This window comes from Panthera leo, chromosome A3 (genome assembly GCF_018350215.1).
Source record: "Panthera leo isolate Ple1 chromosome A3, P.leo_Ple1_pat1.1, whole genome shotgun sequence".
NCBI lineage: Eukaryota > Metazoa > Chordata > Mammalia > Carnivora > Felidae > Panthera > Panthera leo.
Window position 1 is genome coordinate 66,897,455 of NC_056681.1, and position 22,896 is coordinate 66,920,350.

Consider the following 22,896-nt stretch of genomic DNA (forward strand, 5'->3'; position numbering starts at 1 on the left):
CACATTTGCCTCTGCGAACAGGAATGCCTTTTCCCCGTGCCCTCATGCCTCTCAGTCTCATGTCTAACTGTTGAAATGTGTTCTTTGGGGCTGACTCCAATGTGACCTGATGTCCCAGGAGACTGTCTTGGATCCCTCCCCACTGGACACAACACTCACTTCATCTGGAAAGTCCCAGTGGCACCCACTGTCTTCCTCAGAGTTTCATCTGGACTCTTGCCTCACTCTTCAGAACTCTGGGTGGAGATACTTTCTTTTGTATTTTTTAAGTTCTCCACAATGCCAAACGTGGGGATGATTTTCCCATGCTGTGTACAGAAAGTGTGAGTACAAGAATGCAAACTGCCAAGAATTTAGTCTCCAGGTTAGAGGGCCCCATCGAGGGTTATGAAGCAGGGCATAGCAGAAGGAATACAAAGTTTGGATTCATACATTCAACAAATATCTATTGACAAGTTGGACGTATTAGACATCGTGCCACATAATGGATTTACAGAACCAGTCGCTATCTTCAAGGACCTCAATATTTAGAGGCGAGAGGGAACAAGACATGCATGTAAGCAGAGTAACCAAACGATGCATTAGGTACCATAATAACGGCAAGACTGTTATTACACTGTACAGCAAGAGTATACAGTGGTGTCAGGAAGGGCTTTACTAAGGAAGTAACATTTAAGCTGGGTCTTGAGGCATGCATAGAAGTTTTCCAGGCATCTGAGAAAGGGAGCTGCTGGTAGAGGGAACAGTAAGAGCAAAGTAACTGAGCCCCAGAAATGATTGTGTGGGGGACTGGAAGAAATTCAGTGCAAGGAGGGAACATATAAGTGTGGGGGGAGCCAGAAAAATGCCAGGGAGATCAAGCAGGGGAGAAGGAAGGGAATCTGATATTGGAGGCAAAGGGCAGGTTTTTAAGGAGAGGGAAATTGTGGCAGCTGTAGCAGCAAGAAGAATGGAAAAGAGGCAGGTGTGAACGTGCAGCTAGTCTCCATCCATGTATACCTGGGGCTGCCCTGAACTGGTCACGGCTGCTTTGCTTTGGATTATAGGTCTCTGCAGGGAGCTGCCTGCCTCACCCCTGAGTTGCCAGCAGCAGCTACAGATCCCACGCCTCCTTACCCACTCTCCTGGAGGAGCACTTCTGGGGACAGAGACCTCGCAGGGCTGATTTCTGGGCTGAAACCCCCTTTGCCACCAGCAGGAAGATGCCCGCGCCCTCAGGGGTGGGCAGATGGTGAGGCCTGCCTTCCAGCCGGGCAGCCGCACTGGCTGGCAGTGCCCTTTTGAGCGTGTAGGAGACAGCAGGGGCCCGCAGGCCAATATCCGCCCTCCCAGGTGTCCACACTTGGCAGCCCCACCTGTCTCCAGCCAACTGTGTACTTGCAGATGAAACTGGCAGAAGGAAGGAGCTGGGCTCCTAATTGGATTCTTGAATTTTTTTAAATCACAACTTGGATGTTTCCTGTTCTGTCCGGTCACACTGTCATTCCTTTTTTTTTTTTTTTTTTTTTTTTTTACTACTTCTTAATGCTTCCTCCATGCCCTTGTCAGCCTGGGCTGCAGGGACTGCCCCCAGTCCCCAGCACTTACCTAGTCCTATTGGGTTGATGGGAGAGCAGGCAGGGTTTCAGTCTTGTCGTGAGCATTTACACAAATGGAAAATGTCAGCATTTAATCCGTAAAGGAGCCCAGGCTTGGAAGTTCCAAAAGGAAATGTTTGAAGGTGGAGGGTGCTTTCTCTGAGCACAAGTCCAGGAAGGAAAGCTGGTGTCCAGTCAACTCACGCGTGTAAGACCCTCTTGAAGACTTAGAAGACACCCTGCCCTCCTGGAGCTTCTAAAACAAAAAAACAAATTCACAGCCTATTACATCCCAAAGCCCACATCAATGTGCTGTCAGGCAGGCAGGGAGGGTTTGGTGGAGGAAGGGCTCACTGTGAATTGGGTTGGGAACCAGCCCTGGGGCGGTCGGGGTGGGGGGTGGGCCCAACTGAGACACTTCCTAGAGAGAGACATATGAGGAGTGACAAGTGCATGTCAGGCTATAGTAACTGTGCGACCAAAGGCTAAAAGAAGAGCCCGGGGACATGGGTGGCAGGCTGGAGGGTGGTGGACAGACTCAGGGAGCCTTGAATGCCTGTCCAGGGAGTTAGGCTCTTCTGTGTATATGAGAGGTGAGAGGTGGCACAGGCCTGTAGGTGCATCCAATCCTGGCCCTGCCGCTAATCATCTTGAGCCCTGGGCAAAGTGTTCCTCCCTCTGGGCCAGGTGGCAGGGGTGGACAGGGATAGGAGCTGCTGATCAGGAGGACAGGGGTGCTCTTTAACAAATACACACGTCTAGTGCTAGACATACTGGTGAACATCTCTGGGGCATGGTCTGGACATGTCTTTGTTTTAAAAGATACTGCTGCTTCTTTTGTCTACACTGGATGAATTCATTTCCAAGATCCCGTTAGCTCTAAAATGAACATGTTTCTGAGGTTTAAGAGGATGGTAATGTAGCGAAGGAAAAACTTTTCCTCTACCCTCTTAGGTTCAGTGACTAGATATTGCGAATTAAACTGATGCACATGTGAGGCAGTGCTCAGTGATGAGTAACTCCAAAGGGTGGTTAGAATTTGGGCCTTATATACCGAACTTAATAGGAAAGATGATGGGTTTGTCTTTAGGAAAGACAAATGGGTTTTTAGAACAAATGGGAAATAAGAAAGTGTGATGATGTTTGTTTATGCAGATGTGAGTGATCTCTCTGTCTTAAGAGCCAGTAGAACTTCCCCTGGGAGGGAACTGATGGCATGTTTGCTCTTGATCTGTTTCCCGGGAGTAGACCAACACCAAAGAGGGAATTTATGCAGTCTTCATTTCTCAGAAGTTTCTGCTTTTAGTCAGATAAGAGAAGCTCTGAGAAGGCTTTTATCTGCATCTGTTGAATCTCAAAGATCTTTTGCTTAAAATAATCTTTTACCAACACTGAGGGTCTGAATAGAGCCCCACGGTGAAATGGCTAACATGAAGGAATTCTCAGCCAGCCTGGAGCTAACCTTCACAACCAGTGGAAACCAATGGCTGAAGATTCATTCTCACTGAGTAGACCACACGTCTGAATTGCTGGAGTTATATGGATAATTGCAGAACAAAGTTGATGCTGGGGGCTGGAGAGACATTTTGGGGGCTAAATGATCCAGATAATTGCAGTGGTGGTGATGCCCTCCCGGCATGCCCTGGGGTGGTGGGAGCACATTAGTCATGGGTTGGGGTGAGGAGAGGTGGTTGAAGAACAGGGAATAAATAAAAGGAATGAGCAGTCCTGTCTCAAGCAGGCCTGCGAGGGCGGGGGGGTGGCTGCCAGCATCCCAGGCAGGGAGACATGAGTCACACCCTGAGACACTGACCTGCCAGAACCCAGCCTCTCTAGAAGGAGGGAGGAGGAGGCAGGCTCTGGAGATTCCAAATGTCAGGCTTTGCCTCTTGCTAGAGCCTTGAGCTTGAGATCTTTGTCATCCCTCATCATCAACCTTTGCAAAGCTATATGACTAACTGACCTCTGTTCGTAGGTCTTCTGCTGCTCTTTATCCTTAAACCATCAGAAGCTCTACACCTGACCTTAAGGACTACAGCCACCCAACCACCGACCACCGTCCTGGGCTGCAGTAACCAGAGTACCCTTACCTTTGGAGCTGCCCCATGGGACTGTCGTCTCTTCTAGACGGTGGGGCTGGTTTGTGACATTGGGAGGGATGAATGACTTGTCACTGTGTTCTCAGCAGCCTGCTTCTCCCCAAGGCCTCCTCGTATGGGACCCCTGGCCCTTCTAGGAGGTCTTCTGCCCAGAGACAGGAGGACTTCTCTGATACTCTAAGGAGAATATCCAGACCACCCTCCCCCCCCCCCCGCCCCCCGAAAGTGTGGGCAGTTCTCAGAGCAACTGAAAAGCTAGCTGTTGCTAAGTGGCATTGCCAGACACCATGTCCTGCCCCAGGGGCCAGGATCACTCCAGCTGAGAACAGCCACAGCCCTTTCTTACCTCTGGGACCCACTTGCAAGGGAGCCAGAGGCCGGAGTCACTATTGGGTCAGCTCCTACCCTTCTAGATCTTCCTGTTATTGAGTGCTAGACTTACTGGCCCCTTTTCTTCTCGGCTCTGTGTTCCGTGACCTCCTAGGTCACAACCTCACCCCACCCAGCCTGGCCCCCATCCCTCACCTAGGTCAGTGCCTACCCCCTGCTCTCTGCCCTGGCCTCAGGCAGGAGCTTGGGGCCCAGTGCTGCAGGCTTCTGCCTTTGCCGGGGTCAGCCTGGGTGGAAGCTGAAGATGAAAGTCTTTTGCCAACCCTGGCAGAGATGTGCCAAATCGTCTAAAGTAATTGAAGCCATTTTCTGCCTGTGTGAGGGATTTTTATTCCCAGAGATTCTGTCTGACCATTTGGGGCAGCCCTGTTTGGCTAGCTGAGGGTTCATATTTTTTCCCACAGCTGGATGTTTAGTGTCTATGCACTTGCCTTTTAAAAATGTCATCGTCCAGAATAGCTCTGTTTCATTTTGTGTTCGATCTCCCTTTTTATCTTTAAGTGGGAAATGGGGAGACCAGCATGAGGAAGCAGTCATGAGGTTCATCTGTGTTCAAAGCAAGAAACGTGAGAATGCTTCTCCCCCCGTTTGCCCCTGCACGTGCTTTCCAGAACTAAAGAGCAGAGCTTGTATCCCAGCCTGGGATGGGCCCCTTGACCTTGAACCAGGCAAGGCTGACAGCCCTAGAACAGGGGCAGCTGCTGTGAAATAATTCAGAGACCTTATTGCAGAGCAGAGAAGAGCTGGAGGGAGACAGGATGCTTTGCCTCCACAGCCTCTGGCTTACAAAGCACCTAGAATTCCCTGGGCCGGCAAAGAGGAGCCATTTCCCCCAGGCTCACCCCTTGGTGAGCTCCCTCCATGCCAGCACTGCGATGTGGCAGGCAATGTGAGATTCTCGCTGGGGTCAGCTATCTGAAGCAATGGTCACAGCCATGTGAGGTCACTAAAGCTACATTTAAATAAATTTAAATGAAGTAAAGTTTAAATATCAGTTCCTCAGCCGCACTAGCCTCATCTCGAGTTCTCCATGGCCACGTGTGGCTGGCAGCTGCCTTTAGGCCATTAGGCAGTGCAGATACAGAACATTTCAGTCATCACAGGAGGCTGTCTTAGAAAGGGCTGTGGGTTTTGGGAGAGGCTCGACAGAACTCATCGAATCAGCTTTATAATGAACTATCTATAAAATCGATGCTGCTACGTGTCCCTCTGACCTTGGGTAGACATTCATTCTACAGACTGTCCCAAGCTTCGTTCTGAACTCAGGGAACTGTGGCCTTGTGACGCATCCCTTCCAGAAAGAACAGGTAGCATGCCTCTGGTAACCAGACCGACTAGGCAACTCTCGGATCAACTACCAGCCTGACATTTTACTGCCCAAATGAATACCTCTGTGTCCAGCGGTGACACTTCTTACTTGGCCATCCTTCTGCCCCATTGATACTGAATAACTGGTTCACACTGGATTCTCAGCCCCTCGGCATCACCCCTGCCTTCCCCCAAGCACCATCACCCCAAATAAAATAATCTGTTAATATCCTAGGTGCAGTCCACAAAGCTCCTGCATCAGAATTACTCGGTGGGGAGGGGCTTGTTTAAAATGCAAATTTCTCAGCCTCACTCCAAGCCAATGGAATCAGAATCTCTGGGGTGGGAGCCACTGCTAGTGAGGAAGCCGCTCAGGAACCACCCGGAGAGTCCCTGGAAATGAGAAATCACTGCCTTTTGCATTCTAGGGTCTCTGATATATTGCAGACCAGACTGCTCCAGGGCTGAGAGCCAGATAGATGCCGGTGGCTGGTGAGGGCTGGGGTGTGTGAGACAGATGTGTCCCACCCCCAGTGTACACACACAAGTCAGTACACATGCACACTACTGGCCCCTAAGGTCTGCTGGGTAATAACAGAACCTCACCTAAGAAAAGCCTGCTCCAGTCCTGACCTTGGCAGTCAGGGATGAGCGCCTGGCATTCTCCCACTCCCCTGCTGCATGGACTCCCCAACCAAGGTCTCTAGGGCCTGCCTCAGAAAGACTATCTTCCTTTTCTCTAAATCAGGGCTTCACCACCTTTATTAGCCCTTGCCTCACTTTGGTGAGCACAAAACTCTACCTCTGGGATTCTAGTGTGCCGTTGTCTCCCTCCGTGCCTCCCCTCCCAAATATTCTGGAGTTTGTGTTACAAAAATAAAGCTTCTTCCACATTTTCCAAATGTAAAATTACATGCACATAATACTTAACAGAGCATGAAGGTATAGTTCATTACTGGAAAGAAAGTCATACTCAAAGAGCAGAGTTTCTCCAGCTCACAGTGAATCAGAATCCCCTGCAGGGCTTGTTAAACAGATGGCTGGGCTCCACCCCCAGAGGCTGATTCAGGAGGTCCGGGGTGGGGCCTGAGAATTTGCATTTCTCACAAGTTTCCAGGTGGTGCTTTTGCAGCTGGGTGGGGGGATCACACTTGGAGAAACACAGATCTAGAATGATTATCCTCACATACTCCCTGCCTAGAGCCGGAGGAATGGCCAAGCCTTTCTTTAAAACACCCAGCCAGGGATATCTCATGGCTCAGTTGGAGGAGCATGTGACTCTTGATCTCAGAGTCATGAGTTTGAGCCCCACTTTGGGTATAGAGATTACTTAAATAAATACAACCTAAAAAAGTAATGAAATAAAATAAAAACACCCAAATAATCAATCACATGGGGCCCCTCCTCTCTCTAGTCTCCCTCCCTCTTCAGACTGGAGCATCTATAAGGCAAACCAACCCTATTTCTGTCTCTCTCTCTTTTTTTTAATGATTTTTTTTTAAATTACATCCAAGTTAGTTAGCATATAGTGCAACAAAGATTTCAGGAGAGATTCCAGTGATTCATCCCCTATGTATAATACCCAGTGCTCATCCCAACAAGTGTCCTCCTTAATGCCCCTTACCCATTTAGCCCACCCCCCAAGGCCCCCCTACAGCAACCCTCTGTTCTCTATATTTAAGAGTCTCTTGCCCCCTCCCTGTTTTTATATTATTTTTGCTTCCCTTCCCTTATGTTCATCTGTTCTAAGTCCTCATATGAGGGAAGTGATGTGATATTTGTCTTTCTCTGACTAATTTTGCTTAGCATAATAGCCTCCAGTTCCATCCACATAGTTGCAAATGGCAAGATTTCATTCTTTTTGATTGCTGAGTAATACTCGATTGTATGTATACACCACATCTTCTTTATCCATTCATCCATCGATGGACATTTGGGCTCTTTCCATACTTTCACTACTGTTGATAGTGCTGCTATAAACATTGGGATGCATGTGCCCTTTCGAAACACCATACCTGTATCCCTTGGATAAATACCTAGTAGTGCAATTGCTGGGTCATAGCGTATTTCTATTTTTAATTTTTTGAGGAACCTCCATAGTGTTTTCCACTGTGGCTGCACCAGTCTGCATTCCCACCAGCAGTGCAAAAGAGATCTTTTTCCGCATCCTTGCCAACATCTGTTGTTGCCTGAGTTGTTAATGTTAGTCGTTCTGACAGGTGTGAGGTGGTATCTCATTGTGGTTTTGATTTGTATTTTCCTGATGATGAGTGATGTTGAGCATGTTTTCATGTGTTGGTTGGCCATCTGGATGTCTTCTTTGGAGAAGTGTCTATTCATGTCTTTTGCCCATTTCTTCACTGGATTATTTGGTTTTTGGGTGTTGAGTTTGATAAGTTCTGTATCGATTTTGGATACTAACCCTTTGTCTAATATGTCATTTGCATATGTCTTCTCCCATTCCGTTGGTTACCTTTTAGTTTTGCTGATTGTTTGCTTCACTATGCAGAAGTTTTTATTTTGATGAGGTCCCAATAGTTCATTTTTACTTTTGTTTCCCTTGCCTCCAGAGACGTGTTGAGTAAGAAGTTGCTATGGCCAAGGTCAAAGAGGTTTTTGCCTGTTTTCTCCTCTAGGATTTTGATGGCTTCCTGTCTTATGTTTAATTGTGAGTTTTGAGTTTATTTTTGTGTATGGTGTAAGAAAGTAGTCCAGGTTCATTTTTCTACATGTCACTCTCTAGTTTTCGCAGCACCATTTGCTGAAGAGACTGTCTTTATTCCATTGGATATTCTCTCCTGCATTGTCAAAGATTAGTTGGCCATATGTTTGTGGGTCCATTTCTGGGTTCTATTCTGTTCCGTTGATCCGAGTGTCTTATTTTGTGCCCCAGCACTGTTCTCAATAACACCGATGGCCTCTCCAGGTGAACCTCCACATTGTTATTCTGACCAAGTCTGTCCCTGCAAAAGATGTCATCCACATTGGCTAGCCCAGAAGGGAGAAAGGAAAGGGAAGAAATGAAGAACACTATCTTGCCAAAATAATACTGAACACAGGTTTCAAACTCCACATGTACGAAGTGTGTGTTGAGTGTGGTATGGTGCATGGTGTTTTGTGTGTGTGTGTGTGTGTGTGTGTGTGTGTGTACGTACCTGCACGGTTAGCCAGGGGGCGGGGCACATGTGCTCACATGTGTGTTTACTGCTCTTTAAGGATTTCTGGGCACAACGTATAGTGAACCAAAGCTGAAAAGTGATATGGTGAATCAGAATAGTACTGATGGAGAATGCAGGCCTCCTATCCCAACCAGGGCCTGGATGGAAACAGCCGCATAGCTCACGTATTTATTTGGGCCTTGGTGTCTCAGCAGTGAAGATATGGTGTATATGAACAAAAGATGGAGAACTTTTTCTGCTCTATATTTATAGGTTTCAACTTTTCCCGTGCAATCTATCTTGAGCTGTCCCCATGAAGCAGGCAAGCAGCCTCTGACACTCACATCTTGTTAGAAGTTCTACACTTTTTTTTTTTTTGCCCCGAGAAACAATCTAGTTCTCTGCCAGCAAGGCTGTCAGGCAGTAACGGAGTGCCTGAGCTCATTCAGTTGTTTATGGGGCTTTCTCTGAGATCTTAAGCCCTTTTCCACAGATGGGAAAAGTGATGAAAAATCTTTCAGGAACAACCATGAGTGGCTCATCTGTCCTCAGCTGTCCTCATGTCACTGCTTGTTTCATATCTGTCATGCTGCTTAGCTAGTCTCACCTGGCTGGTCAGTCTCACCTGGACAGTTACACTCAGTTATAGGAACTTCGAGAAGAGAAAGGCCCATATGGCAAAGGACTCTAAATGATGCCTTATGGGGAAAAAGACACAGGAGGAGTGGAAGGTGTAATCCAGAGGAGTGTACTCAGGGAGGCACTGCCCTGTCTTCAAATATCCAAACAGCTATTACATGGAAACATCTTGAACTTGCTTCCTGTGCTCTCAAGGGAAGTTCTGACTGGTTAAGCCAGGTTATTTGCCAGGGTGTCCTTCTCTGCAGGCGTCTCATGTTAAGTGTCCCTGGAAGCCTTTTCTCTCTCACCTCCCTCTCTGGGCAAAATTACTGCTTCTCATGGTTTTAAATGTCATCTTTGAGCAGGTGACTCCCAAATGTTTATCTGTAGCCCAGATCAGTTTTCTAAAATGTAAACTTGTACGTTCAGCTGCCGGCTCACATCTCCACTTGATGTCTCTTTGACATCACCAACGTAATATGTGCAAAAGTGAGCTCTCGATCCTCCCCATACCAAATCTTGTCTTCCCACAGCTTTTCCCATCTCAGTAAATGGCACCAGCCTCCACCCAGTCATCAAGTCAGGAACCTGGGAATCATTTTTGGCACCTCTTTCTCATTCATGCCCCATATCCAACCCATTACCAAGCTCTGTTTATTCTCCTTCCAAAATATGCATTGAGCTCCTCTACTTCCCTCACCTTGAAACCCACAACCCCCATTCAAGCCTCTGGTAGGCACTATTCCACACTTCTCCAGCTGGTCTTCCCTGCCTCTGACCCATCCCACATAGCAGCCACAGAGACATTGGAAGCCCCATGTCTAATCAGGTCGCCCCCTGCTCAAACCCTTCAGTGGTGTCCATTTCAGTTAGAATATAGTCCAGGCTCCTTCTGGCACCTGCAGGGCCTCCCGCTCTCACCTCCACTGCTACCACTATCCTCATCACTGTGCATTTGTGCCACACTGGCCTCTGGCAGCTCTTTCCTTGTCCCTCTGCGTTGGCTTGCCTCCTCCAAAGGTCCCCTCTACCCCCTGACTTCCACTCAGTCTTTGATTTTCATCTATGTGCCCCTTTCCCAAAGAAGCCATCTATTTTGTTTATCTGCTCTGCATAACAAACTACCTACAAACCTAGATGCTGAAAACAACCACCATCTTCTTATTTCTCACAATTCTGTGAAGTACCAGGGGCTTAGCTAGGCCATGCCTCTGCTGGTCTTGCCTGGGGCTCTCTCAAGTGGCTGCAGTCAGACAGCTGCTGGGGCTGAAACATTCACAATGTCACCATGCCTATACTCACATGTCTGGCATCTTGGCAGGAATATCCCAGCTGGGACACCAGGAGGGCTGGGCCTCTCTGTGTCACCTTAGGGGCTTGCCCTCTCTGCATGGTCTTCCAGCAGGATGGCCCAATGGATTGGGACCTGGAATGATCCCATTAAAAGTCTTGTTAGAATAGCCATGGATATGAATATCTGTCAGCATGACTAAAAGGTTCCCAGGAGTGATGGTGCAGAATAGAGTAAATGAACCAGACTTTGGAGTCTGACGTTCAAATCCCACCTCTACCATATGTGATTCTTGCTTATTAATTAAGGCTGTTTTGGTTGCCAGCAGTAGAAAGGATTCGGGCTAGCTCAAGCACAAAAGGAAAATTTGCAGTAAGGATCACACGCAGGACTGACAGCAGCAGCAGTCAGGGCCCTTGCTCCCGAGTGCTGCCTGTAACCTGTCTCAGCCTCAGCAATCCCCCATCTTGGTGTTTCTCATCCTTTAGTTTCAAGTCTCACATCTGCATGTCCCTCCACATGCTGTTTGGCCTGCTTGGTTCCAGCATCAGATTCCTGGTCAACCAAGGAAGGCCAGGGCACAGAGTTACGGCTGTTGGGCCCCCCTGAGAATGGAAGGCATGGCCAAAAAAGGAGGTCAGTGTGAGACCCTTGTGGACCCCAAGCATGGTTCAAGGACACTAGTTCAAGTTACTGGTAAGCCTTAGTTTCCCTCACATACAAAGTAAGATAATCTACTTCTCAAAGTTATTGTAAGGATTAATCAAAACAATGTCTGAAAGTGCCTTACACGTAGTGAATGCTAAATTCATGGTAAGCGGCATTAATGTTTTCAATATAGCAACATTACTGCTATCGGACAAATGAACAAAGAGTTAATAGCTTCAAAACATTATCACCGTCTTCAAGGTTCTGTGTTCATCCTGTACTTGCCTTGTCCCACGCTGGAATTAGCTGTTTCTCTAAGGAGCACTCATTCCTTAGAGGTAGTATGGGAAATGGTATCCAGAAGCCAGTTCCAGTCCCTAGATGTGCTCATTGCCAGTGGGATGTCACTGCTTCCAGAAGCCCTCAGGGGACAGAGCTAGAGAACACGCACATCTGTTTGTGTCCACGCTTATTTCTATCTCTCTGTATACGGGAAATCACGCGTTCACACCGATACTTCTAATCCCAATCACCACAGTGTTTATTCTAGTATTCTCTTTTTTCCTTAATTGTTAACTTCCTAATTTTGATGGCTCTGTTGTGGTTATGAAGAAGAATGTTTTTGTGAAGGAGAATTATTTAAGAGAAATACTAAGGTATTTACCTAGTGGGAGTCATGAAGTCAGCAATTCACTCTCAGATAATTCAGGGGAAAAAGTGTTCCTTGAACCATACTTGCAATTTTACTTCAAGTGTGAGACTTTTCAAAATAAATGCCTTAAAAGCAAAATCAGTCATACACAAATAACCCTATACATGCATCATTTCCTCCATGGCAGGCATTTTCCTAAAAGAAGAGATGCTGTGTCAGAAGCCCTAAGCATATGGTGGAGCCTGGGTGGTTCAGTTGGTTGAGCATCCGACTCTTAGTTTTGGCTCAGGTCATGATCTCACAGTTCGTGAGACTGAGCCCCGTGTCAGGCTCTGTGCTGACAGCGAGGAGCCTGCTTGGGATTCTCTGTCTCTCTCCCTCTCTCTCTGCCCCTCCCCAGCTCTCTCTTTCCCAAAAATAAATAAATATTTTTTTAAAAAAGCCCTGGGCATTCATAATTTTAATGAATGTTGCCCATATTGCTCTCCATAGCACTGTTACCAATTTATATATACTCCTGCTTAGAGACAGTGAGAGGCCTGTACCCTCCTTAATACAGTATCTGATCAAATTTTAATTTTTAAAAATAATTCAAGTGGTGAAAACTATTATGTAATTTTAATTTGCATTTCTCTTATTGTGAGTGAGTCTGAATGTCTTTCAGAAAGACTTAGAAGCCAGTTGCATTTTCCTTTCCTTGAATGGTCAGTGCACAATCTTTATCCATGTTTTTATTTTTATTTTTTCCCCCCATGTTTTTATTGCATATTGTTCCTTTATTATTGTTATCATTATTGATTTAGAGATGACGGAAATTAAGCCAAAATGAATAGTAAATATTTTTCTTTTTTTTAAATGTTTATATATTTTTGAGAGAGATAGAGAGAGTGTGAACAGGGGTGGGCAGACAGAGAGAGGGAGACACAGAATCCGAAGCAGGCTCCAGGCTCTAAGCTGTCAGCACAGAGCCCGACGCGGGGTTTAAGCCCACAAACCATAAGATCATGACCTGAACAGAAGTCAGATGCTTAACTGACTGAGCCACTCACACACCCCATAAATATTTTTCTTAATTTGTCATTTGTTTTTGGACTTTTTGGAGATAGTTTCTGTCACTCAGATAGTTTTTATTATTATGTAAGCACATTTATCACTCTTTTTTGCCTTATTTATTTATTTTTTGTAAACTTTATTTTATTAAAAAAATTTTTTTTATTTGAGAGACACACGTGCGCACACATGCACGAGTAGAGGAGGGGCAGGGGGTGGGGGAGAGAGAGAGAGACAGAGAGAGAATCCCAAGCCTGACGCAGGGCTTGATCCCGTGAAATCAATTCCTTCTTCCCCATTGTTTCAACATGCTGCCTTTACTGAACACTGAATTCTTCCATGTATTGGGGTCTATTTCAGGAATTTCTGCTCTTGTCCATGATCTGCCACAGGTACTCTCTAGAGACATGGCTGGAGAGTCCCATCTCCTCTGGTTCTCACCCGTGTCTCTGGCCACTCCTTCTCAGCCTCGGATGGCTGGATCCAGGCTCTCCTCCCCTCCCTCCTGTGTCTCAAGGCACCCACCACCTGCTCCATCCTGGTACCTTTCCCTTCTCTCTCTCTCTCTCTCTCTCTCTCTCTCTCTCTCTCTCAGGCGGGTCTCTCCAGCTTCACTGCAAAGGCCATATGTGCCTGGATGGTACATAGCACTTACTGCTCCGGCCCAGATCTCTCCCCCATCTCTAGACTCCTGTCCTCTGAGTCTCCACTTAGATACCTGCTTCCCCCACAAAGTTCCTCCAGAAATAGCAGCTCTGTTCATTCCATGGCTTAACTCAAAAATATTCAAGTCTTGACTCCTCTCTTCTCCACATTTACTCTATCAAGTCCTGTCAGCTCTGCCCTCAGATACACCCAGAATCCAAACAGCTCCCACCACCTTCATCCCTGCCCCCCTGACTCTTACTTAGACTATGGCAGTAGCTACCTAATTGGTCTTTCTATAGCGGCCCTGATTCCACTTCCCTTAGATTTAAAAATCTTAGTCGGTTCATGTCCTCCTCTGCTCAAAGCACTCCAGTGGCTCTCAAAGTCCCACAAAGGTCCCCAAAGCCTGCTTGAGCTGTGCCTCCCCTCAGACCTTTATCCCCTCCCATGTACCCACTTGATTGCTGAGCTCCAGTCACACTGGTCTCCCTTCTGTTCCCTGAATATGCCAAGAGGACTTCTGCCTCAGGGTCTTAGCACATGCTCTTTCCTTTACTTACAAGGCCCTTCCCCCAGTTTTACACATGGCTCTCTCCTTCACCTCCTTCAGGTCTCCACTCATAATGCCACCTTCTTGAAAGGTCTTCCCTGAAAATTATATATAAAATAGAAACCCTATCCTGCACCCTTACCTTCTATCCTTTTACCCTGTTCTTACCAACCCTGAAATGTTACAAACAGTATTTTTTAATAAACAGTATAAATGGTATTTATGTGTTTATTATATACCTATTCTTGCTAGCATGTAAGTCCCCATGAGGGCAGGGACTTGTTATTTTCCTTTACTGACATTCTTCTGCATTTAAAAGAGTGCCTGGAAAAACTCTGGAAAACAGTGTGGTGTTTCCTCAAAAAATTGAAAATAGAATTACTCTATGACCCAGCAATTGCACTACTAGGTATTTATCCAATGGATACAGGAGTGCTGATTCAAAGGGGCACATGCACCCCAATGTTTATAGCAGCACTATCAACAATACCCAAAGTATGGAAAGAGCCCAAATGTCCATCAGCTGATGAACAGATAAAGAAGATGTGGTATATATATGCTACTTGGCAATGAAAAAGAATGAAATCTTGCCATTTGCAACAATGTGGATGGAACTGGAGAGTATTATGTGAAGTGAAATAAGTCAGACAAAGATAGATATCCTATGATTTCACTCATATGTGGAATTTGTGAAACGTAACAGAAGACCATAGGGGAAGGGAAGGAAAAATAAGATACAAACAGAAAGGGAGGCAAACTATAAGAGACTCTTAAATACAGAGAACAAACAGAGGGTTGATGGGGGTGGGGGGTTGAGGGGTGGGAAAAAATAGGTGATGGGCATTGAGGAGGGCATTTGTTGGGATCAGCACTGGGTGTTGTATGTAAGTGATAAATCACGGGAATCTACACCTGAAGCCAAGACTACAACGTATGTCAGCTAACTTGACAATAAATTTTTAAAAATAAAATAAAAAAAAAGAGTGCCTGGCATATACTAAATCCATCATAAATACTTGTTGACTGACTGAATGAATGAATGAATGAATGAGTGAGTGAATCTGTTATGCTCTAGTAGTGCAATGTTTTAATTATTGTTGCTTTATAATACCTATTTTTCATTTACAATTTCATTTACAATTACAATCAAGATGCCATTGATCGTAAGGTCCACTACGATTTCATGTACCAGCGAGAAAGAAGTGTAACCAATAACTACCAATTAAACCATAACAAAGTGCTTAAAATTAAAAATTTATGCTTACTGAGAGAGCACTTTTAGACTTATGTAGACATAGAAGTTCATCATATCTTACACTTGGACATACATAAGAAAGAAAAGATAAGTAAAATAAATTGGCTAAGGTAGTTCTAAAATGTCTTCATATTCCTATTTTGATTCTGACCATTGATGTCCTTGTTTTCCAACAAGTACTGTCCTCTGTATCTTCACAAGTGTAAGTTTGGTGATGTAGCATTTCTTAAAAGAATACCCCACTATTGACCCAGGATTTTCTTCCGAGTCGCTGACAATCTCAGCCAGTGTTGATGTGCATGGACAGGTGATGACAACTACCTCCTGACTGCCTTCCTTAGCGTCCTCACCTCCAACTAACTGAGAGTAAGGGCTTCAGCGTATGAATTTTAGGGGGACACAAACATTTAGTCTATACCACTAGGGAACAGAACCCTGGAGGGAAAACATCCTACTCTGTTGGGTCACTGTGGAAAGTAAGTATTCCCCAGACACCTACACCAGGTCTGAGCTCGACACCAGGGGATGATCAAGTTGAAGGATTTATCAGTGACTGAGGCCGGCAATATTTGTTGCTGGCAGGAGAAATCCACTGTCTAATTGTGAACCTCGGCATCCTAGAATTCTGGGGCAAAGCCTGTTTTCGATTCGTTTTGAGCTTCTCTCTGCGGCAATTCTAGCCAATTAAGCCGACTCTGCAGGTTCCCGGGCAGTGAGGGCTTTGTGTATGGGCTATATTTAGCGCCCATGGCAGGTGGACATCTGCCACACTGCGCCCAGCACTACCTTGCTCACCTCTCCAGCAGTGTCAAGATGACACCTGAGGGCTTATGTGGCAACGTGGAGGCTCCCCACACCTTGCACTAACCCAGATGCCTCCCTCCTAGCCCCAGTGTCTTTGCCTCAGGTGGCACAGTGCCTTTTTATGGACACTGTGCTCTGGGTCTGCTGGTTTTTTAAGGGCCTGTAGAAAAATACTTGAAACCTGAATTTAAAATGTATGGCTCCTGGGGCATCTGGGTGACTCGGCCAGTTGAGCATCAGAGTCTTGATTTCAGCTCAGGTCATGATCCCAAGATCATAGGATTGAGCCCTGGAGCCCTGCAGCTCTGCATCAGGCTTGGTGCAGAGTATAGAGCCTGCTTGAGATTCTTTCTCTCTCTCCCCCTCCGCCCCTCTCCCCTGATCATGCTCTCTCTCTAAATTAATTAATTAATTAATTAAAAATAAAATGTATGGCTCCAAGAGACAGAAATTTCTAAATTGACATTAGTAAATGTTAATTAAATGCCCAGAAAATGTCAGTGGGCACCTACAATTGAACTCCACTATTATATAAATGTCTAATAAATATGTGGTTATATTAGTATATATTTTATATCATATATTTAGTTTTTAAAAAGCTAAAATGTAAGGGTGCCTGGGTGGCTCAGTCGGTTAAGCATCTGACTCTTGATTTCAGCTCAGGTCACCACCTCATGGTTTGTGAGATTGAGCCCCGCATCAGGCTCTGTGCTGACAGCATGGAGTCTGCTTGGGATTCTCTGCCTCCCTCTCTCTCTCTTCCCCTCCTTGTTCTCTGTTTCTCTCTCTCAAATAAATAAACTTAAAAAAATTTTTTAAAGAGTTAAAATGTATAAAAGCCCTTTCAAATTTGCTAGAGCAAAGAGATATATTTAACATGGGGTATAGTTGCATTTTAATATTTGGTATGAAGTGAGATATGTCCCCTAATGTCAGCACGCCCAGGGCCTGGTCCAGGCAGATGTGTTTTCTAATGGCCATGAGACCCTGACCTCTGGGCAAGGCCTGATTCCCACTCAACCAGCTGCCTAGTTTGTGAGGACGCTTAGCTTGGCCCGGGACGATCCAGGCACGACCCGGACCCTAATGCTCTACAGCAGTGCCTCTCACAATGTCCTCCAGGAGCCACTTACAACGTGTGGAACACTTGTTAGACCTGCAGTTTGGGCCCTTGAGACCTACTGGACCAGATTATCTGGGAGAGGGCCCCCAGAAGCTGTACTTGTAACAGGCTCCCAGGTATTTCTGATACATAGTCAGGTATAAGAACCGGAGCTCTATAGACACTGGTTCTGTTTGGCAGAGAGCTGTGCAGAGTCAGTGAGAAGCAGGTCTCAGGATATGATGCAGGGCCTCTCAGGTGCTGTGGCAGAGGACTGGGGCCAGAGCCAGGACCCAGGCAAGAGGTCTAGGGCTGGAAGGGGCATCAAGTAGGACCAACAGACTGGGGTTTATGCCCTTTCTGGCTCCTGAATTCTCCCACCTGCACCAGGCCAGTATGTAGGGCTCAAGCCCTAACAGGAGCTCCTTGGGGCTGGATTCAATATCTAGGGCAAGATCAAAGGGACAGACATGGTGCAGGGGGGGAGGCGTGGAAAGGCTGATATGCACTCATTTATTCATTTATTCGGTGTACATTCATTCATCTAATATGATCGAGCACCTATTCTGCACCAGATGCTGGGCCAGGCCCTGGCCATACCACCAAGGACAAAAATGAATATTATTCCCTGCCTGTGTTGGGTGGCACACAAATCTGGCACAGCCACTGGGCAGGTGCTAACAGGGCTGACTGGGCCTCATGAGAGCTGCTGGGAAGTGAATGTGGGGTTATGGGTCAGAGGAAGGTATCCCATTTCACTTCGGGTAGGAAAGGGCCTGGCTTAGGTGGCCTCTGTGGAATGTCTGCTGAAGGATTCTGTACCTACAACTGATCAACCAGTAAGTTTTGATACCTGCCTCTTTCCCCCTGTTCTATCCACCTCCAATTCCTGTCTATTCTGCTTCCAAAATACCTCTTGCTACTGTGCAGTTGTCTTTATTTCCCCTGCTACTATCTCAACCCAAGCCACTGTCCTCTCCCACCAAGTATGATGGCAGGAGCCACTGACCACATCATAACAATGAGGACTGTACATCACTGTACAATGATATACAATGTATAATGTATACAATGTACTATGTATAATGATCATTACAATCATTATAAGAGGATAAGCATTATCCTCTTAGCTTCCTGACAGGGACATGGATCCCCTGCTTAAAGCCTCTCCAGTGACTTTCCCATGCCAGTGTCCCCCTGGGTCACTCTGCTTCCTGCGGAAGTCTGTCAGCCCCAAGGACACTCACACACCTGGAATGTCTTTGCTGACCTCCTTTCCCATTGCCTGAGTGATTGCTACTTATCCTTTATCACTTCCACAGAGAAGCCTTTCTTTTTTATTTTTAATTATTTTTAATGTTTATTTATTTTTGAGAGAGAGAGAGAGGGAGAGAGAGAGGGAAAGAGAGAGTAAGCAAGCAGGGGAGGGGCAGAGAGAGAAGGAGACATCGAATCCGAAGTAGGCTCTAGGCTCTGAGCTGTCAGCACAGAGCCTGATGCAGGACTTGAACTCACGACCTACCAGATCATGACCTGAGCTGAAGTGGGATGCTTAATGGACTGAGCCACCCAGGTACCCCCACAGAGAAGCCTTTCTTGACCACACCCCACCCCCAATGTAAATGAAGTCCCTTGTCTCTTTTACCTTTATTTTGTGCTCATAGCATGTACATGGTAATTATATATTCTTGTGATTATTTAATCATTGGATCATAAGCTCTTCTAGGCAGAGACCTGATCTATTTTGTCTCTTTTGGTAGACACAGTGCCCAGCACATTGATACTCAATAAATATTTGTTAAATGAATGAACAAGCAAGAACATGGTATGCTTGTTCTAAAGTATCCATCTTGGGGCACCTGGGTGGCTCAGTCGGTTAAGCATCTGACTCTTGATTTTGGCTCAGGTCATGATCTCATGGTTCATGAGTTTGAGCCCTGCACTGGGGTCTGTGCTGACAGCACTGAGCCTGCTTGGGATTCTCTCTGCCCCTCCCCTGCTTGCTTGAACACTCTCTCTCTCTTTCTCCCTCTCTCAAAATAAATAAACTGAATTTAAAAAATGTCCATCTTTGTGGCAGGAGTCATGGGAAATGTAAGGAAGAGGAAAAAAAACCATAGTCCCTGGATTTTAGTAGATTTAGGAAACTATCTCTTGATGAAGACATTTGTATAGTTGTCTACTACTAAATAAAAATTACCCCCATATTTAGCAGCTTAAGGCAAACATTTATAATCTCACACCATTTTAGCAGGTCAGTATTTGGAAAGACTTTAGCTGTAGGGTCTGCCTCTGGGTCTCTCTCAAGGCCAAGACTATAGTCATTTGAAGGCTTGACTGGGGCAGGAAGATTCATTTGCAAGATGGCTCTCTCACATGCCTGCCATTAGTACTGGTTGTTGTTTAGTAGCCCCAGTTCTTCACCACATGAACCTTTTCATAGGACTGCCTAAGTGTCCTTCTGACTCTGACATGGTGGCTAAATTCTTCCAGAGCAGGTGGTCCAAGAGACCACAAACCTGAAATCACAATGTCTTTTATGAGCCTTGGGATTCACACTATGTCATTTCTGCCACCTCCTATTGGTTATACAGGGCAGCTCTACTTACTGAGGTTGACTGCACAGGGGCATGAATACCAAGAGATGAGGATCATTGTGGGCCTTCGTTAAGGCTGAATACCAAGTGCTGAAGTGTAATGCGTGAGCATGAATTCAGAGAAGGGAACAATCTCTGGCTGATGAAAGTGGTTGATTCAGTCTGTAGCCTGAAGAATGACTAGCCACTGGGGAATTGTCCATGAATTAAGGGAAGGCAGGCTAGGTGGGAGCACAGCATAAGCAAAGGCACTGAGGCAGGAAATGGACATCATGAATTTATTAGTAAGAGAGGAGAGTGATCCGGATGGAGCAGAGAGTGCTTGTGGTTTGAGGTAGAGGTAGTAAGACAATGTAATTGGGTGATATCTAATTAAAGAGGACCTTAGAAGCCAGGCAGTGATGTTGTTTTGGTGGGTTGTCAATAAGGAACAAGGTGAGTGTTAAGGTGTCTGATTATGATGAAAGCACAACTTTAGGAAGCATAATTTAGGGGTAGCATGTAAAATGGCTTGGTCTGGGGAGAGTCTGAAGGTAGAGTCCTGAGCCTTGGCATGGTGAGAACCTAAAATAAGATCTTGGTAATAGGAGTGGAAAGGAGGCAGAGTTTTGAGTATTATTATAGAGGAAAGGAAGATATAGGATGAGGTAAAGAGATGGGTCTGCATCTCACTTTCTCCATGCACAGAATGAGGGTGTATGGGTTAGCATCTGTCCCACCTATCCCCCAGCACTGGGTTGAACATCATGGGATTTGATGGATAGGAAAGTACTCTGACAGGAGAGAAGGTGTAGACACTGAAGGGATTACTATTGTAGGAACAACTCACTTGGTGAGCAGTGTTTATTTTAGGACAGAGGGAGCTAAGGCTGAGAAGAGACTAGAGGATATTTGGGGACATATCTGCCCAGCTCCGCATCCCTCTACCCCATTTCATCCCTCATGGATCTAAAATCCAACACCTCAGGGCGCCCAGGGTGGCTCAGTTGGTTGAGCATACAACTTCTGGTCAGGCCGTGATCTCATGGTTCATGAGTTCAAGCCCCATATCGGGCTCCCTGCTGTCAGCGAAGAGCCTGCTTCAGATCCTCTGTCCCCCACTCTCTCTGCCCCTCCCCTGCTCGTGCTCTCACTCTCTCTCAAAAATAAACACTAAAACAAACAAACAACATTAAAAAAATAAAATAAAATCCAACACTTCTCTCTTCCCCTCTCTTTGTCCATGCCCCGCAGTTACCCAGCTGCAATCTGGGCTCTTGACTCCATGCGTCCTGGGGAGCCTGAGATCGCCCCCTCCTGGTCTGTTCACTACAGGCACACAGCAATCAGGAGACTGTGCTGGGGGAGCACTTGCCCTGGCCACCAGTGGCCACTACTGCTGTGGTCTGAGTGGCCAGAGAGACTGGGTTTTGCAGACCCCGAAGTTATACCCCAGAGGTACAGAGAAGGAGAGGCTGACTCAGCCAGCACACTTAGACCTGCAGGGTCTTAACCTCTCCTGGTCCACGTAGCTCCTTGCCCCAAATTCATTGGCAGAGAAAGCAGAGCTGTTTTGTCTCATTATGTCAATATCAATGAGATTCTGTATTCGAGTTCTTCTTCCCATTTTCAAGGACTTTGACAAGCCTCACCACCACCAAGGGGCATCTAATGAACAACAGCACTCTTGTGTACTAAGTCCCAGCTTCCCAACTTACCACCTGGTTACTTCCCTTCTGTAGGCCTTGGTCTCCCCATCTACGAAATGGGATAGCAGTAGAACCCCTTGTCAAGTGCTGGTGATGACTGAGTGAGGCTCAGGGAGGTGCCTGGCAGGTCACTGCGATAGGGCCAGGGCCGTGCTCCCACTCGCAAAGTGCCTGCAGGCTGGTTGGAAAGACATGTGAAAAGAAAAAAGTATGCTTTTTTGGGCTTCCTGGGCTTTTGTTAATAAATTTCCAGCGGACGTTTCCGCCACTTGCCTTTTTTTAGAGACACGAAGAGAGGAGAATTGAAAACATTTCCTATGTTGAAATGAAAGGCACTATTTAATCTTGTCACCATCTGCCTTCGCTCCAGGCTGGGAGCCCACAGGCCCAGCTCCCCGTTTCCTAGCGACAGGACAGGCACACCTTCCCCATTAGAGAAAAACACCCACTGCGGGGGATGCTCCTGCCCCAGGGAACTGTGAACTAGTCGTCCCAGAGCAGAAGGGGACCCAGCCTCCCTGGATGTTTGTCTTCAAACAGGCCACGCTGTTCCTCCTTCCCAGCGTCACACTGCAGTGGGGCCAGCACTTAATTTGCAAAGTCCTTGAGGTGACCCTCAGTGCCCCAAGCCCCCTCCTCTTCCCCAACAGAGCTCAAAGGCTGTCTCAGTTTCCTAGGGCTGCCATAACAAAATCCCACAAACTGGCTTACAACAACAGAATTCTATATTCTCGTAATTCTGGGAGACTGTGCGACTGTCAGAAGGAAAATTAAGGTGTCGGTAGGGTTGATGCCTTCCAGCGGCTCTGAGAGAGATCCAGTCCATGCTTGCCTCTAGGTTCCAGTGGCTCCGGCAATCCCTGGCAACCCTTGGTTTGTAGATGTCTTACTCTCTACCTGCGTCCTCAGGTGGCTTTCTCCATCTCTCTACCTCTTCTCTTACAAGGAAGGGCACCTGTCATTGGATTTAGGGCCCACCCTAATCCAGGATGATCTCCTTGTGAGATACTGACCTTAATTATCCCTTTAGAGACCCCTTTTCAAAATCACATTCTGAGGTTCCTGGTGGACAAATCTTTGGCTGGGGGTGGGGGGGGGCATTATTCAACCCACTGTAGACGCTATCATGTCACTCGGGCTCCTCCTGTCTGAGTGAAAAGGCTTGGCAAACTGCTGTTAGGGACAGCATTCAGAATGCTCCAAATGCTCCTTGATCAACAGCCAAGAGGTGGATATGTTGGAAGTGGAGTTTGGGACGGCACAACACCTTAACCAGAGAGGATGTAGCCCTCATGGTGGGACACTGGGCACGGTGATCCTGCAGGTAGACCTTCTGACAAGATGCCTCCCTGGTGATCCTGTTCCTGAGGGGCAGCGGCCATGCCCGTGTGGTTGTGCAAAAGGAGAGTCACACCTGCCCTGTCATCCCAGCAGGAGGGACTCCTGTACCACCTCCTT

The 22,896-nt window shown here is 46.6% G+C and overlaps 1 long non-coding RNA gene across 2 annotated transcripts; it reads right to left on the reverse strand.

Moving 5' to 3' along the window:
• Positions 1 to 1,654: 1,654 nt before the first annotated feature.
• LOC122215022 lies at positions 1,655 to 21,612 on the reverse strand. Of its 2 annotated transcripts, none has more exons than XR_006200194.1 (3): positions 21,448 to 21,612; positions 10,456 to 10,579; positions 1,655 to 1,833 (listed from the first exon to the last, which is right to left on the reverse strand). It is a non-coding gene; the product is annotated as an uncharacterized LOC122215022 (long non-coding RNA). The 2 variants fall into 2 exon arrangements; XR_006200193.1 differs by lacking the exon at positions 1,655 to 1,833 and adding an exon at positions 4,504 to 4,612.
• Between the last annotated feature and the right edge of the window lie 1,284 nt (positions 21,613 to 22,896).